The following is a 14,617-nucleotide window of genomic DNA, read 5'->3' on the forward strand; positions in this document are numbered from 1 at the left end:
CTCCCAAATTAGTGAAGGATATAAAGAGTGATATCCTTCATCCTTTGTTAGGAATAGAGATTAATAACTTAGTTCGATGTGTCACTGAAGAGAATAGAAAATACCCAGCAAAGAAAGTATATAAAGGATGGAAACATGAGAATAATAGGATTAGATATATTATGAAATACACCAATGATAATGCAGACATTAGGAATATAATAATCAAGAATTGGAATGTGCTGACTATGGTGGATGAAATACAAACTGTGGTTGGCAATAAACCTTTTTTTGTGTTTCGTACATGTGATAATTTGAAAGCTATTTTCTCTACAGATCTTAATAATATAAGCACAGGAATAGATCGTGCTTATGTAAAATATGGCACATTCCCATGTATGAAATGTAATATGTGCAAACATATAACATCTGTTCAGTATTATCAACATCCAGATGGTTTTTCCGAATTTACACCTAAGGAATATACAGATTGCAATACGATGAATTTAATATATATGGCTAATTGCACAGCTTGTGAAGCCTTCTACATTGGTCTTACGAAAAGAAAATTTAAGGAACGCATATATAATCATATATATGACATTCGTAAAAGGAATGAGTTAAATGCTCTTGCCAGGCATATTGTTTTACACCCAACACACGAGTTTAAATTTAGGGTCCTACAGACAGTTAAAATAAACCTAAGAATGGGAGATAATGATAACTATTTAGCTAAGTTAGAACTTGACTGGATATTTAGATTTGGTGCACATAAAATGCCAGGTATTAATAATTATATTTCTTTGAAACCCATTTTGGAAAGAAGGTGAGTCTTTTATATAGAATATATGCGGGATTTCCTTTAATAAGAATGGCTTTGATAAGAAAATTTTATTAATAAACTTGGTTTATACACAAGAAGCATACCCAATTCTTGAAGGATTAATGGGAGCTTTCATAGTTTTTAAAAAAAAAAAAAAAAAAAAATGTTTAGGGCATAGATATATGGAACTGGAATTAGATTTTAATAATATTTATATAGAGAATTTTAAAGTCAGTTCCCCTTTATCAGCATAGTGCTACTAATGTTTTTATTGAGATGGGTTATTTGTTGGAATATATGTATTTTTAGATATAGCTAAATATTAATAATATTTATTAAATATAGATGAGACTTTGTATTAAATATCAATTGATAACAAGATATATTGATTATTAGTAAATATACAATATTTTAACACAGTAATTAATAAACCTATGACAATGAACGAATAGACGAACAAATTGATTTAATATTAATAATAGTCTTATTTTAGTAATTATTGCCTTTAATATGCATAATCATGTTTAGTTTTTTGTGATACTCATAAATGAATTTAATATGTATAATACAATAGTATTTTGTAATCAATGAATAGTCATACTTTATGTCCCGTAACTTATTTGAATCGTACGTATATAGTCTATTTGGACTATAATATGAATGAGAATAGGAAATTCCACAGACTGTTATAGATAATGTACTTAGTGAATACAAAATTAAAAAAATTTTTCCTATATTATAATTCATGAGAAAAATATATATTGCTTCAGGCAGTTAGGCTTAAGCAATAATTATCTTGATCAAAAGCATAGAGAAAATATTCTGAGACAAATGGGAATTTTAGGAATAGGTTAATAGGACTGAGTTTTTGACGACGGACAAGTCGCATTTTGAGTTATGCAGGCAGTATTTACGGAAGGATTAAGTAACACCTTATAATGGATGGAGAACAATTAGAAAAATACGTATATATATATAAAAAAATTTCTCTATAGGTCACAGGAAGTTTTTCAAGAAGTTCTTTAAGAAGTCTCTTTTATATGAAAAGTTTTATGAAGGTTTATTCACAATAGGAACGGTCTATTTATATGAAATGTTTATTTTTATTTTTATTGTCTGGTTAAAGTGTAAAGTGAGTATGACATATAGCTAAATATGTATATGAGTTTCGGCATATACATAATGCGACAAGCATTAGAAAGTTGTTCTAAGGTATAAAGAACCTAGATTTGTATTAATGTCATATTAGTTTTTGAACATTGGTGATTGTTTGAAAGTTTGATGGTGAATAAGCTTTCATAACAAAGGATTTAAATTTTAAAGGACCAGGGCACTTTAAATTTGGTTAATTGGAAGATTACTAATTGATGTAATTAATTTATCTGATGAATTGTTGTACACTATATAAAGAGCATATCCAAAATGGTTTAGATAGATCTGATGAAGCGTGCATAGTGCACGCGAAAGCGCTCATCTCTTTTATTTTTTCTTTTATGTTTGTCATTGGAATAAAAGCAGTATTTGTTTTATAATTGAGGTCTTCGTGCTATATGTTCATGGCTGAAGTTCTCGTGGTGTATCCTACAGTTTTATTGCTTTAATAGTACCACATTGATGGGTACATAAACAAGCAAGGGAGAACCAGATCTTACTCCATTTGCAGACAACCCCTGTTAGCTTGGGATATAGCTTTACAACATAATCTCAATCTACAGGCATCTTACATTTATTAAGAACAAAATTGTGTGGTAGACAAGGTGAGCAGGACCAAGGCAGACCCTCATGAATGGAAACTGAATCAAGAGATCTTCCAAGATTTGATCCATTTGTGGTGAATTCTTCAGTTAGACCTTTTTGCCTCCTCTCTAAGACAATGAACTGGCAAAATTCTGTTCCAGGGCTGTATGCAAGAAGGCCTGGAAGACAGCTACCTTTTCTTTGGAGAAAAAAATGATCCAGTATGCTTTTCCAGCCTTTCCACTGATATCCAGGGTATTCTGAAGATTCAGAAGGACTCTTAAAGATTATTATGGTGACTCCCTTCTTGCCCAGGCAACAGTGGTTCTCCCTTCTTTTGGAATTGGCCAAGTTCAATTACCACAATCGTCTTCACAGACTTGATTTACTCACACAAGAACATGGGTGTTTGATGCATCCTGACCTCAACAGCTACAGCTGACTTCCCGGAATGATAGGTTCTTAATATCTTTTAGGTACTTGTTTACTGAGGATATGCAGCAGGTACTAATTGAGACAAGAAAACCTGCGGCTAGAAAGTCATATATTAGCAAATAGAAAAGGGTTTTTAGTTGGTGTCAACAACGTAACCAGTGCTCATTCAGGGCTAGTGTTTCTCTGGATTTACGATATTTGTGCGAGTTACTTTCCTTTGGCCTATCTTACTCCTCTATCAAGGTTCATTTGTCTGCCATTTCAACATGTCTGCCCATGGATCTCCCTCTTCTAATGCATTTTCATGTGAAAATGTTTTTGAAAGGGGTGCTACATAAAAAGGCTCCAGAAAACCAATGGCTTCTCCTTTGGATCTTAATTTTGTGTTGGAGAAGCTAACACTTGCTCCATTTGAACCAGGTCATCTGGCCGACTTGAGGTTCTTAACATGAAAAACTGTTTTTCTGATTGTTCTCACTTCTTCAAGAAGAGTATGTGAATTTCATGTTCTTTGGTGAGTCAACCCTATGTCATTTTCTATAGGGACAGAGTTTCTTTGAGAACTAATCCTTCTTTTATGCCTAAAGTGCTATCCAAGTTTACTTTAAGCCAAACTATCCATCTCCCTGTTTTCCTTATTAAACATAAAAATGAGGAAGAAAATATACTCCATGCCTTTAATGTCCCCAGACAACTCGGGTGCTATTTTGAAAGAACTAAATTGGTCAGATCTTCAGATATACTGTTTATATCTTAGGAAAGTAAGAAGAGACAACTTGTGTCAAAACAGATAATTTCTAAATGGTTGTCTAAGGTTATTATCTTTTGTTATACTCATCTTAACAAATCTATTCCAGGCAGGGTCAAGGCTCACTGTACTAGGGCCTTGGCTTCATCTGTTGTTTTTTGGGAAGGATTGAATTTTAGAAATATTCTAGAAGATCCTACTTGGCCCTTTGTAAATACTTTTACAAAAAACTGTAAGTTTGATTCCTTCTCAAGGTCCAGATCAAGCTTTGCAAGGACCATTTCTCAGGGGCACCTGGACTATTCTCCTTCCACCTCCCAAATGTGGTCAGCTGTGGTAATCTAACCATATAGCTAGGGTTACTACAGCAGTGATCAATATGATGAACATAGTACAGTTGTGTAAGGTGAACTTACCATAACAGTAGATATTCAAATGATCACTGCCCCTCCCCCCTTTTTGGTATGTTTTTAGGCCAGGTTGTGGACATTTGTTTTTTATTGTTCCTGGCATAGTCATTTCTGGTTTCAGCCTCCCTGTCTCTGCTGACAGGAAAGATCTGAAGGTTTTCATGCCCAAACTTGCATTTCAGTCAGCTCAGCTCAAGCTACTTGACAGTTTGGGTGTATGGATGTAACCCATATAACTAAGGCTACTGCAGCAGTGAACATTTTAACATCTACTTTTATGCTAAGTTCAACTTACACAAATGTACTTTCTCAATATTAATTCTCTTTTCCATTTTCTAATAATTTATAGCCATTTTCTAAGTAGGAAACCTGATTCTGTTCTGACACATTTTTCTGTCTTTCTCTAAATTACACAAACTAAACTTCCACTTAAAATATATGACCTGGCATTCTTTAATCTGTTCACATTTCAGTATTTGTTCTCTTCCCTTCTGAAAATGTTTACAATAATCCATATTTTTTTTCCTAAAGGAAGCCCCAACATTTTTTCTTTCTTTTATCTTCTGCAAAACAAAATGCACATGTTTGTTTGTTTGTGTCTTTCGGCTTTTCCCGGTTAGGGGTCGCCACAGCGGAACTCCGGTCCGCTAATGATTGGCAGTAGAGTTTTACGTACTGGCTTGCTGGGCCTAACGCACAACCTTCAATGAAGGAACGCCCATTCACGCATGTCGCTACACAGAAAACGCTCTAACTGAGAATCGAACGGGCAACGTCTAACTGTGAGGCGACAAAGCTACTGCAGCACCACCACCACCGCAGTATAAAACAAAATGCACATGTAACAGCACTAAAAAACAATCATGTTATGTAACAGCGTTAAACCCCTCTGTCATTTTTTTTTTTTTTTTTTTTATGAAACGGGGCTTTTACTTAACAGTAAGTGAAGCATGTGTATAAAACTCAGGAAACTCACTGAATACTATACCTCTTCAATAATACAACAAAAACAGCAAATCAGATGATTTTAGACAAAAAAACAAAGCAGAACAGAGCATATTAAACCAGTGAGCTTCTATCACTTTTAAACTGGCATTTCCCGAACCTTTAAGTAAATCAAGTTTTCAATATAACGGTTAAGTCAATGACATCTGGGCATATTGATCAATATACCTCCACTAAGAGTCTAATTAAGGTAACGAAACTCTCCCATCTCCTAAGAAATCTTTGTTTCTGGCCCTTTCATAGAAGAGTCTCTCCTTCCCTCATCAGTTCTGCCATAAGCAGTTTTATGTTTCCCAAATTCAGTATATCTATGACTTTCCCTCTTTTACTAATCGATTTCTTCACACAAAGAACTTTTAAGTAGAATATTCTTTGGTAAGCAGTGGAGTTAACTGGTTTTCTACCCGCCCCCAAAATATGTTTCTTCAGAAAGTATCTTGTGGTCCCCACACACTTCCTCTAAACAGGCCTCTAAAGCTTGTCTGAAGTCACATAGCCCTTCGCATCTCCAAAAGTTGTAGAACCCATCTCCAGTTTCTCCTGCATGAAATCTCCAACACCACAGATTAGTCCCAAGTAATAGTTGGTTCAATGTAGCTGTTGTGTAAAACTGTTTGTACAAGCACTTCCAAGCAAGAATTCTGAATTTCCTTATATTGGTAGGAGGTCTTAGGTACCCTAGTATAGCTTTTCTTCTCATCTCATCAATGCTAACCTTCAGAAACCTGTCCCAGCTGACTCTATATTATGTTGTCAATGAGGTCTTAAGCAAATGCAGTGCTCAGAAGGCCCTAAATACCAAAGCTTTTACCTGAAAGCAGGGGTGTCAAACCTCATTCAGTAGTTACATCAGTTCTGTTTTTTAAATTCCACTTTTAGAGACCCATCCCAATTTTTTTGATTATCCTCGCAAGTGTATAAGTATTTTGTAGTTTAGGGAAAAACATATTCAACCTGAGCAGCCTGCCAGTCAAGTACCAGGTCTTAGGCAACAATTTGTTATCAATAAACCAATTCAGTGCCCTGCCTTCTCCAGTGCCAAAAGAGGTCTCATTCTCCAGAAACCTAACTGTTGCTCCTGTTAACACTAAATTATTGTGGTCAAATATAGGGCTAGACTTTTTTTATCTCTTCCTGAATATCTTTTCTCATAACCTCAAGATAATCTATTTTCTGCCTCCTCCAAGAGTCACCATAAAAATGCCACCACCAAACCTTATGTGTGTCAAGCTTTATTTCTTCATTTATAATGTTCTTCCATATGGCTTGATATGACGTCTCCTGCAACCTGAGGAAGTCTTACAAGTGAACTTGCCAGTATCTTAACAAATCATGCACCCCTAACCCCCTTCCTTAAAAGGTTGAATGAGCCTTTCCCATACAATTCTATGTTAGGCATTCTCCCATAAAAATATGCTCATCATACTGTTTATTCTTTTAAGAACTGGATGTGGCTGTGTAGACTAAATGGAAAGAGCTATGTACAGTACACATGGGGCAAAAGAAATAATTAAAAAGCCTGAACTTTTTCATCAATATTCACAATCAAACTATTCTACATTTTTGTTTAAGAAAGGTTCAAAGTTTGTTTCATAAGTTTTCTCCTGTGTAGTGGTAAACCAAATCCCTAAATATTTTAACTTACCTTGGCCTTTCAAAAAGGGAAACCTTTGCAGTACATTTTCTGCCAGTTCAGTAATGTGGCATTTGTCTTTGCCAGTTTGATTTTATAGCCTGAAAATTCTGTATACCGGTAAATTATATCAGTTAAGGATGCCATGTCCTCATGAGGGTTAGTAAGCATTAATAGAATATCAACTGCAAACAAGGACATTTTTAGGTTTGAAGTAGTCCAATGCTACCCCTGACGAGAGGGTGAGCTAATAAACATGACCAGTGATTCCAGATAGGTAGCAGAGAGGAAAGAGGACAACCTTGGTTTGTGCCCTTGAATTTCTGAAATCCATTGGAAAGCCATGAAGAAATTTACTCTGGTTTCTGCACCTGGGAATATTTTGCATAATAAAGAAGATAATTCATTAGGAAATCCCATCCTGCCTATAACAAAAAAAGAGAAATTCCTACTGAACTCTATCAAAGGCATTCTTTACATCAAAACTAAGTTGAAGGAGGGGATATCAGTTTCTTCCACCTTCTGGACAATCAGTTTAGTGCGCATTATATCGTCAAATTTATTTATTTATTTATTTCCAGTTTGATTACTGGGGAAGTCCACTGGGCCCTGAGGACCCATTTTCAGTGGAGGCCTGGGGAGAAAAGCTCCAAATGTACAAATACAAAATACAGAAATATAAAATATGAATGATACATTGAGGTGACCAGTTTGTACAATAGGAACATTCATTATTACAACAAAGTCAACTACAACTTCACTGAGGTTATTCTAAAAGGTTATACAATTATAAACTGTTCTTATAGGGAAATTTAAGACAATGCATTATTTGAGCACATAAGCACATTCTTAGAAGGTTATACATTTGTAAAGGTATTCTTATAGAGTAGTTTGAGAAAATGCATTATGTAAGCACATAGAGAAGAGAGTTAAGAAATCTATTTACAATATTTACATGAAGGGGTATGAGGATAAGTCATTGGGACATTTTGAGTGCAATGGAGCACTCCATGTGGTATGAATACGTTCTTGGATAGTTTTTAGTTGGGGTGGACTAAAGGACTGCCTCACCTTTTTACACTCTAGGTAGGATATTGTTGAGTTTTTGAATAGTTTTAGGTAGGGTAAAAGCAGGAGCATTTCCACTTAGTGGACAGATGTTTGAAAAGCTGAGTTTTGAAATTTTCGATGTTTGATATTGTTCTTAGAGAGGGAGAGAGTTCCAAGCATTACCGATAGTGAAAGAGAGGAGAAGTTGGCCAGCAGGACTTTTAGGTTTGTAGATAGCAATCAGATTTTGATGTTCAGATCTGAGAGATCTCTTAGGAGTGTAGGAAGGAAGGATATTAGCTAGAGCAGGACAGTTAGATGGCTGAAATATAAGTTTGTGTGCTGTTGTGAGCTGCAGATAGGTTAGGTAGTTTGGTAGTTCTAGCCAATTTAGGGATTGAAGGGAAAGGCAATGATGGGTGGAGTTTTTACAGTTGGAGGCAAATTTAGAAATTTTGTTATAGCAGCTTTCTAGTTTGGAGGTGATACAGTATGACAAGTTGGTTAAGAGAGGGGCTCCATAAAGTAAAGAGGGCAAAAGGTAGGTAGTGGCCAGAGTGTGCCTGGTGGTGAGAGAGAGAAAGCGATTATTCCTGTATAGCATGCCTAGTTTTTGATGTTTTTTTTAAATATTTTGTTGAATGTGTATGTCGAACTTTAGGAATTCGTCAACTGTAACACCGAGGAGTTTTGCAGACGGAACAACTTCAATAGTGGATTTAGAGTTGCTAAGGACTTTGAAAGTGTCTTTATCAAAGGAGTAAGATTTTCTAGGGGAGAAGAGGAGAATTTTGGATTTGTTAGCATTAAGGGAGAGGTGGTTTTTGTGCATCCAGTTTTCAGTGGTTGAGAAGGCAGCTTGGGTTTTGAGAAGCAGTTCAGAGATGTTTGAGGCAGAGCAGACTATGGTTGAATCATCTGCGTATTGAATAATTTTGGCATCGGGGATAGCAGAATGAAAGTTATTAATAAAAATATTAAAGAGCATGGGTCCCAGGATGGATCCCTGTGGTACACCTGTTGGGGCGGGTAGGAAGGAGGAGATGGAGTTTTTCCATTTGGCTGCCTGAGACCTATCAGATAAGTAGCTAGAGAACCAGGATAGAGAATTAGGAGATAGATACAGGTTTGATAGTTGAAGGAGAAGATGATTATGAGAAACAGTGTCGAAGGCTTTAGAGAGATCAAGAAAGACAGTAGAGACCAGGTGACCTGAGTCTCGGGCTTGATTGATAGTTTCTAAGTAGGATAATAGAGCAGTAGCAGTGCTATGACCAGAACGAAAGCCATGTTGGGTAGGTGCTAGAAGATGGTTCTTGGTTAGAAAAGGCATAAATTGGGAGTGGACACACTTTTCTAAGATTTTAGAGATAGGTGAGAGTAGAGCAATAGGGCAAAAGTTTGAGATATTGGTGTTCTTGCCTCCTTTGTGCAGTGGAAGGATATAAGCTGAGCGCCATAATTTGGGGACGTAAGATTCGTTAATAGATTTGTTAATGATGATGCTGATTGGGAGTGCTATCCCATCTGCAGCACATTTTAGAAAGGAGGAGGGAATATTGTCAGGGGCATTAGAGCAGGGTTTAAGTTTAGATATAAGTTTTTTTATGAAGTTAGTAGAGACAGTTTTGAGCTCAAATCTAAGGGGAGGGTTATTGGAGGAATTGGAAGGAGAATAAAGGGGAACAGAAGGGATATTGGTAGGGAGGGTCTTAGTTAGGTCAGATATTGTTTGTAAGAAGAAAGAGTTAAATTCTGAGCATAGTTCTTGGTCAGATTTATTTGGGTCAGGACAGGGATTATTTTTGGAACTGGGATTAAGGAGAGAGTTTATAGAGTTCCAGAATTTTTTGGGGTTATTGTTACTGTTAGATTGGAGGTTGGAGTAATAGGATTTTTTTGTCCTTGGTAATTAGTTGTTTTACTTGGTTACGTAGTTGCTTATATTGGAGAAAGGTGTTGGGCAGTTTATTGTTCTGGAACAGCTTCCATAGTTTATCCCTTTGATGCATAATTTGTTTAGTATGTTTAGATAACCAAGGAGCGGTATTTATATTTACCCTTTTATTTCTGATAGGGGCGAGAGAGTTAAGTGTATCTAAGAAAACAGAGTTGAAGTAGTTGATAGCAGCATCAAGAGGGAGAGTTCTAAGTTCTAAGTTCAAATATCATTCTACTGGTGCACAAACTGACACTGATCCAATGTATTAGTCTTGGCAGGATAGAAGATATCCTCCCCACCAAGATACCCATAAAGATTTTATAATCATGGTTTAATATTGTAAAGGGTCTATAGGAGGATGGATGAAGTGGATCCTTATTGTGCTTTAGCATTACTGAAATCACTGACTGCTTACACGATAAAAGGGAGGTGGGGGGTCATCCTTAAGTATTCTATTCAACATGGGAAGCCAAGTGTTTTTAAATGTATACTTGCTAAGCTGCCAAACCTGTACTGGAATCCTATTTAAACTAGGTGACTTCACTTTCTTTTGAGCCTGTATGACATTCTGAAGCTGTTCAAGCATGATTGATGCCATTAGTAACACCATTTGCTGGGAAGTTAGATTCCCCAGCTTCTACCACAAGAGAGTGGAAACTGAGCATGATCACTATATCTTATGGTACATTGACTGTTATAAAGTTGTTTATAATAGTCATTAAAAGTATCCAGAATACAGGTAGGATTATCTGTAACTTTAGTAGAGCTGATACTATCAATCTGGGGCATCATTCTTTCTATTTTTACTATCTTAATTATGCTGCAAAATATTTAGTGTTCTTAGGATTAGAAATTGCAGCTCTCTGAAAAGCAGCTTTGGTATCAAGAAAATGGTAAACCTCTTGTTTAGCATGATTCAACATGTGACTTTGTTCTGTGTCTAAGGAATGCTTTTTAACTGGAAATATTGTATCATTTCTAGGAAATACCTATATTGCCTGTGCTGTCCCCACTCTGGGCCAGTAATCAAGGAGCCTGAATCCTCACTACTGACACTGGAGAGGGATGTTCACTTGGAATACAAATGGATACACTCAGTATTTCCAGATGCAGAACTCTCTGCATCAAGCACAGTTTGCCTTAAGAGCACACAGGGATTACACTCAGCCTGGGATCTGGGTTTCTGTTTCATCCTCACCCCTGGTCCCATTAGGCTCTCCACTGACACAGCTGCAGAGTTAAGTCCTCAGCCAAGTGTCCAAGCCAAGTCCTCTGGCGCCCTGTCTGTGAAACCAGCGCTTTGTGTCCCTGCTTCAAGTAGCTGACACACACACACACTTTAAGATTTGATTTTCACACACACACACACACACATACACATACACACACACACACACACACACACACACACACACACACACACACACAGGAAAGGCTGGCACAGATTTACTAGCTATGCTTCTTTCTGCACAGACTAGTATTAGTTATCCTGCTACCAGACACCCCAAAGCCAGCTACTCCAATGCTTTTGCAAGGGTACCCTATTATACTGAGTCAGTGTAATACTAAGACCAATGATAAGTAAGACTTTCAGGAGTGGCCACAGTGTCACCAATAGATAAAATTACTCTCAAAGGTTAAAATATTTTCTAAAGTACCAACCACAATGAAAAGTATAAATATATTAATAAATAATAAAAGAACATAAAAATAAGAACTATCTAGTTACAGTAAATACCAGAGTTTCAACCACAGGAAATATTAAAATAACACAGATGAATAGATTCACACAGATGCAGAAAAACAGTACTTAACTAATCTCACTATATTTTCCTGAGTAATCTAAAGAGTTACTATTCCCTGGCTCACTTAATAGAGCAAGACAAGATGAAGTAGGTAAGGGATCCTTCTATGTCAGGTTCCAAGAAACAGACTGCCTTGAGACTTCAGTCTCGTCTAGTATTAAAATATTATTTCTGTACAGAATGACATCACACACTTCTAGTCATCTGACTTCTGGTTCCCATGCAACCCCCCATTGCTAGAAACTGCCAGGATTTAGCACCTGCGTGTCAATATTACACACACAAGAGTTTGTTCAAATCTGGTGCAGATTCTGAAAGTCATAAAACTATAATACTTCTACTCTTCCTACAGAGACTAACAAACCACGCTTCTTACCAACATTGTGTCTCTTGCTTTATTCAAAACTGTGAGCTAACATCTTTATGGCCTAGGCCCTTGCCCAGTAATTTAATTTTCCTACTATTTCTCAAATTCAGGTGGATTGAGATTAATCTCTTCTCTTTCAGTATCCTCTGTTACAATGTATACATTTAAACAGTTATAATTATTCATGTACATTTCTTTTCTTCCCAGCTGGGCACACTGTTAATACATGTTTAACACAAGCAGCTTTACAAATACATTTCCAACACAAAGGAGCTGCACAAATCAGTTTGATATTCAAATAACATATAATTCTTTATTAAATTCCCGATAGCTGTGCTGACATATGTTACACATCAACTGCCCTACTTCTCCTGGCATAGCTGGCAATACTTCATATCGTCACACTGCCTATTGTCCTTTAGCTTACATTCTTTGACATAATTAATCACCCATTTTTGAAAGTGTGTCGTAGATTGGTCTCAAGAATTAATCGACCATCTTCCATCCCATTGAAACTTCCTGCATCATTTTCTGTACCCAAATTTTGAATTTGGGATCGTTCAATGTGAACAATAGGAAGTGCCAATTTTTAATGATAGTCTGGCATCTACTAGTTAGTAAGGAAGACTCAAGGGTGTGTGATCAGAAAGAAGGGGACCTGTAATAAAAGAAGTCACATAGAGTGTTTGTTCTGTATATAGCTATATTCCATATATCCCAGACCCCAGTTTATATTTAGGTGAATAATAAGTGTAACCTGGGTTAGCACGTCTGATGTTATTTCAACCAGCATCCACCAGACCCATATCTTTAAAGGGCTACTTAATTTCTCTATTAATCTTAGACATTTTCCTTTGTCTCAGGCCAGCAATGTCATCTTACCTGTTTACTATCTGAGTCCAGTGACCTGTGAGGATTGCTAGTTTTTTTGGAAAGAAATCAAGCAAAGTAGCCAACATTTTCCAAAACAGGAGAAATTCAGAGTTTTGTAGAAGATAGCCTGAGGCGATTGTTATAAGTGACTGACTTATAGTACCTTTTACTGTAGTTATTAGTCCCACTCTGTATGCCATAAAATCTCTTAAATGAAAATCAAGTCCAGCCCTTTGGAAAATCAGAACCCTTTTCCTTCAATCTCTGGGATAAAGTGAGCTGGCAAGGACTTTAAACCCTTTCTTATTAAGCTACTGTGCATTCTGCTCAGCTTGGTGTGTCTCCTGAAGTGCAACCAGGTCTACTTCATACCTTTTTATAAAGAGGAAAGCCCCATCTCTTTTAATGGGCATATCTCAGAAAACTGCGTCATCTCTCATTTCATTGTCAAATCCCTCAGATTGATTTCGACCATGTGTTTTGAAGTCTTTGAGTGTTATAAATTTGCCTTAAACTAAATGGATGCTCTGTCCGTAGAAAAACATTCTGTGAGCTAATAAAGATAACAGCTCTCAAAAATGTTCTGCCAATATATTGCAACAGAACAACACTTTTAAAACCATAAGTTTCAAAAGTATAAATGAAAAATCTCTTCCGTGGAGAGAGCAACTGGTCTTTTTTGACAACTGCATTCACTCCCACTGAGTAAAATCAGTGGGTCTGTCGCAAATAAAAAGTAATAAATAGTTCACCATCATGAATCAATTTCCCTAGCCTTAGCGAGAATGTTGTTGTTGTTGTTGTATCCTTCAGCTTTTCCCAGTTAGGGGTCGCCACAGCGGAACTCCCGTCAGCTAATGATTGGCTGTGGATTTTTACGTGCCGAGTTGCCAACCCTGACGCACAACCTTCAACGAAGGTACGCCCATTCACGCATGTCTCCACACAGAAGATGCTTTAGCTGAGAATCGAACAGGACAACGTCCTACTTTGAGGCGACAACGCTACCACAGCACCACCACCGTAGTACTAATCCTAATCCTATATCCATCCAGACAAAAGGTATATAACTTGACCATTGCATGTAATAGATCTAGTGCCAAGTGAATATAACTACACAAAGAGATAAACTCATTCATTCCCATTAAAGAGAAAATAAGAACAAATCTCAGATGGAAATTAAGCCCCAGACAGAGGCACTAAATTCATCTCTTAATCCTTGTTTCTCAAGATTTTTCTTGAATTACTTGAGCTTTCTCTCGTAATGCTTGCTGCTGGTTTGAAGAGGCAAAAAATTGACATGGTGCTGAAGAAATTAAAATACCACCAGAATGTCTTTTTTTTTTCACCAGAATGTCTTTGACAGTTTAGGTCTGCATGGTTACCTGGGTGAATTAAATGGTCATTCTACTGCATTTACCACCCATGGAGCTTGCTGAGGTTCTTCGTAAGACTTTGGACCAGAGTGAAACATAATTTTACATACTGCTGGATAGAGCATAATTCACTTAGTCTTTCTGCCTGCATGCCTGAATAACTGGATGAATTGTGCCCTCAGCTTTGTTGTAAAAAGTGATGAGTCCTTGCCTATAAAAATGCTGGATACCCCCACCTTTAATATGGTCCCAGGTTTCCACAGTTTAGCTTGAATTTCTTTCCTTAACACGACGGACTCCACTTCACATAGGGTGTTAACTGTTGATAGATTGAAGTCACCAAGGTATCCTGCGTTCATGTTCAGTCTCAATCATAACCATGGTTAAATCAGTCCAGAGGGAAAATGACGGTGAATAAACTGCTCTCATTTCAC

The 14,617-nt window shown here is 36.8% G+C and overlaps 1 protein-coding gene across 3 annotated transcripts in view; it reads left to right on the forward strand.

The window, feature by feature from the left end:
- Window positions 1-14,617, forward strand: part of LOC122802621 (cyclic AMP receptor-like protein A) — a 3,720,933-nt gene that overhangs the window by 2,275,149 nt on the left and 1,431,167 nt on the right. The window lies entirely within an intron of this gene.

Source organism: Protopterus annectens, chromosome 5.part0 (assembly GCF_019279795.1).
Source record: "Protopterus annectens isolate FY-2018-M chromosome 5.part0, PAN1.0, whole genome shotgun sequence".
Lineage (NCBI taxonomy): Eukaryota > Metazoa > Chordata > Ceratodontiformes > Protopteridae > Protopterus > Protopterus annectens.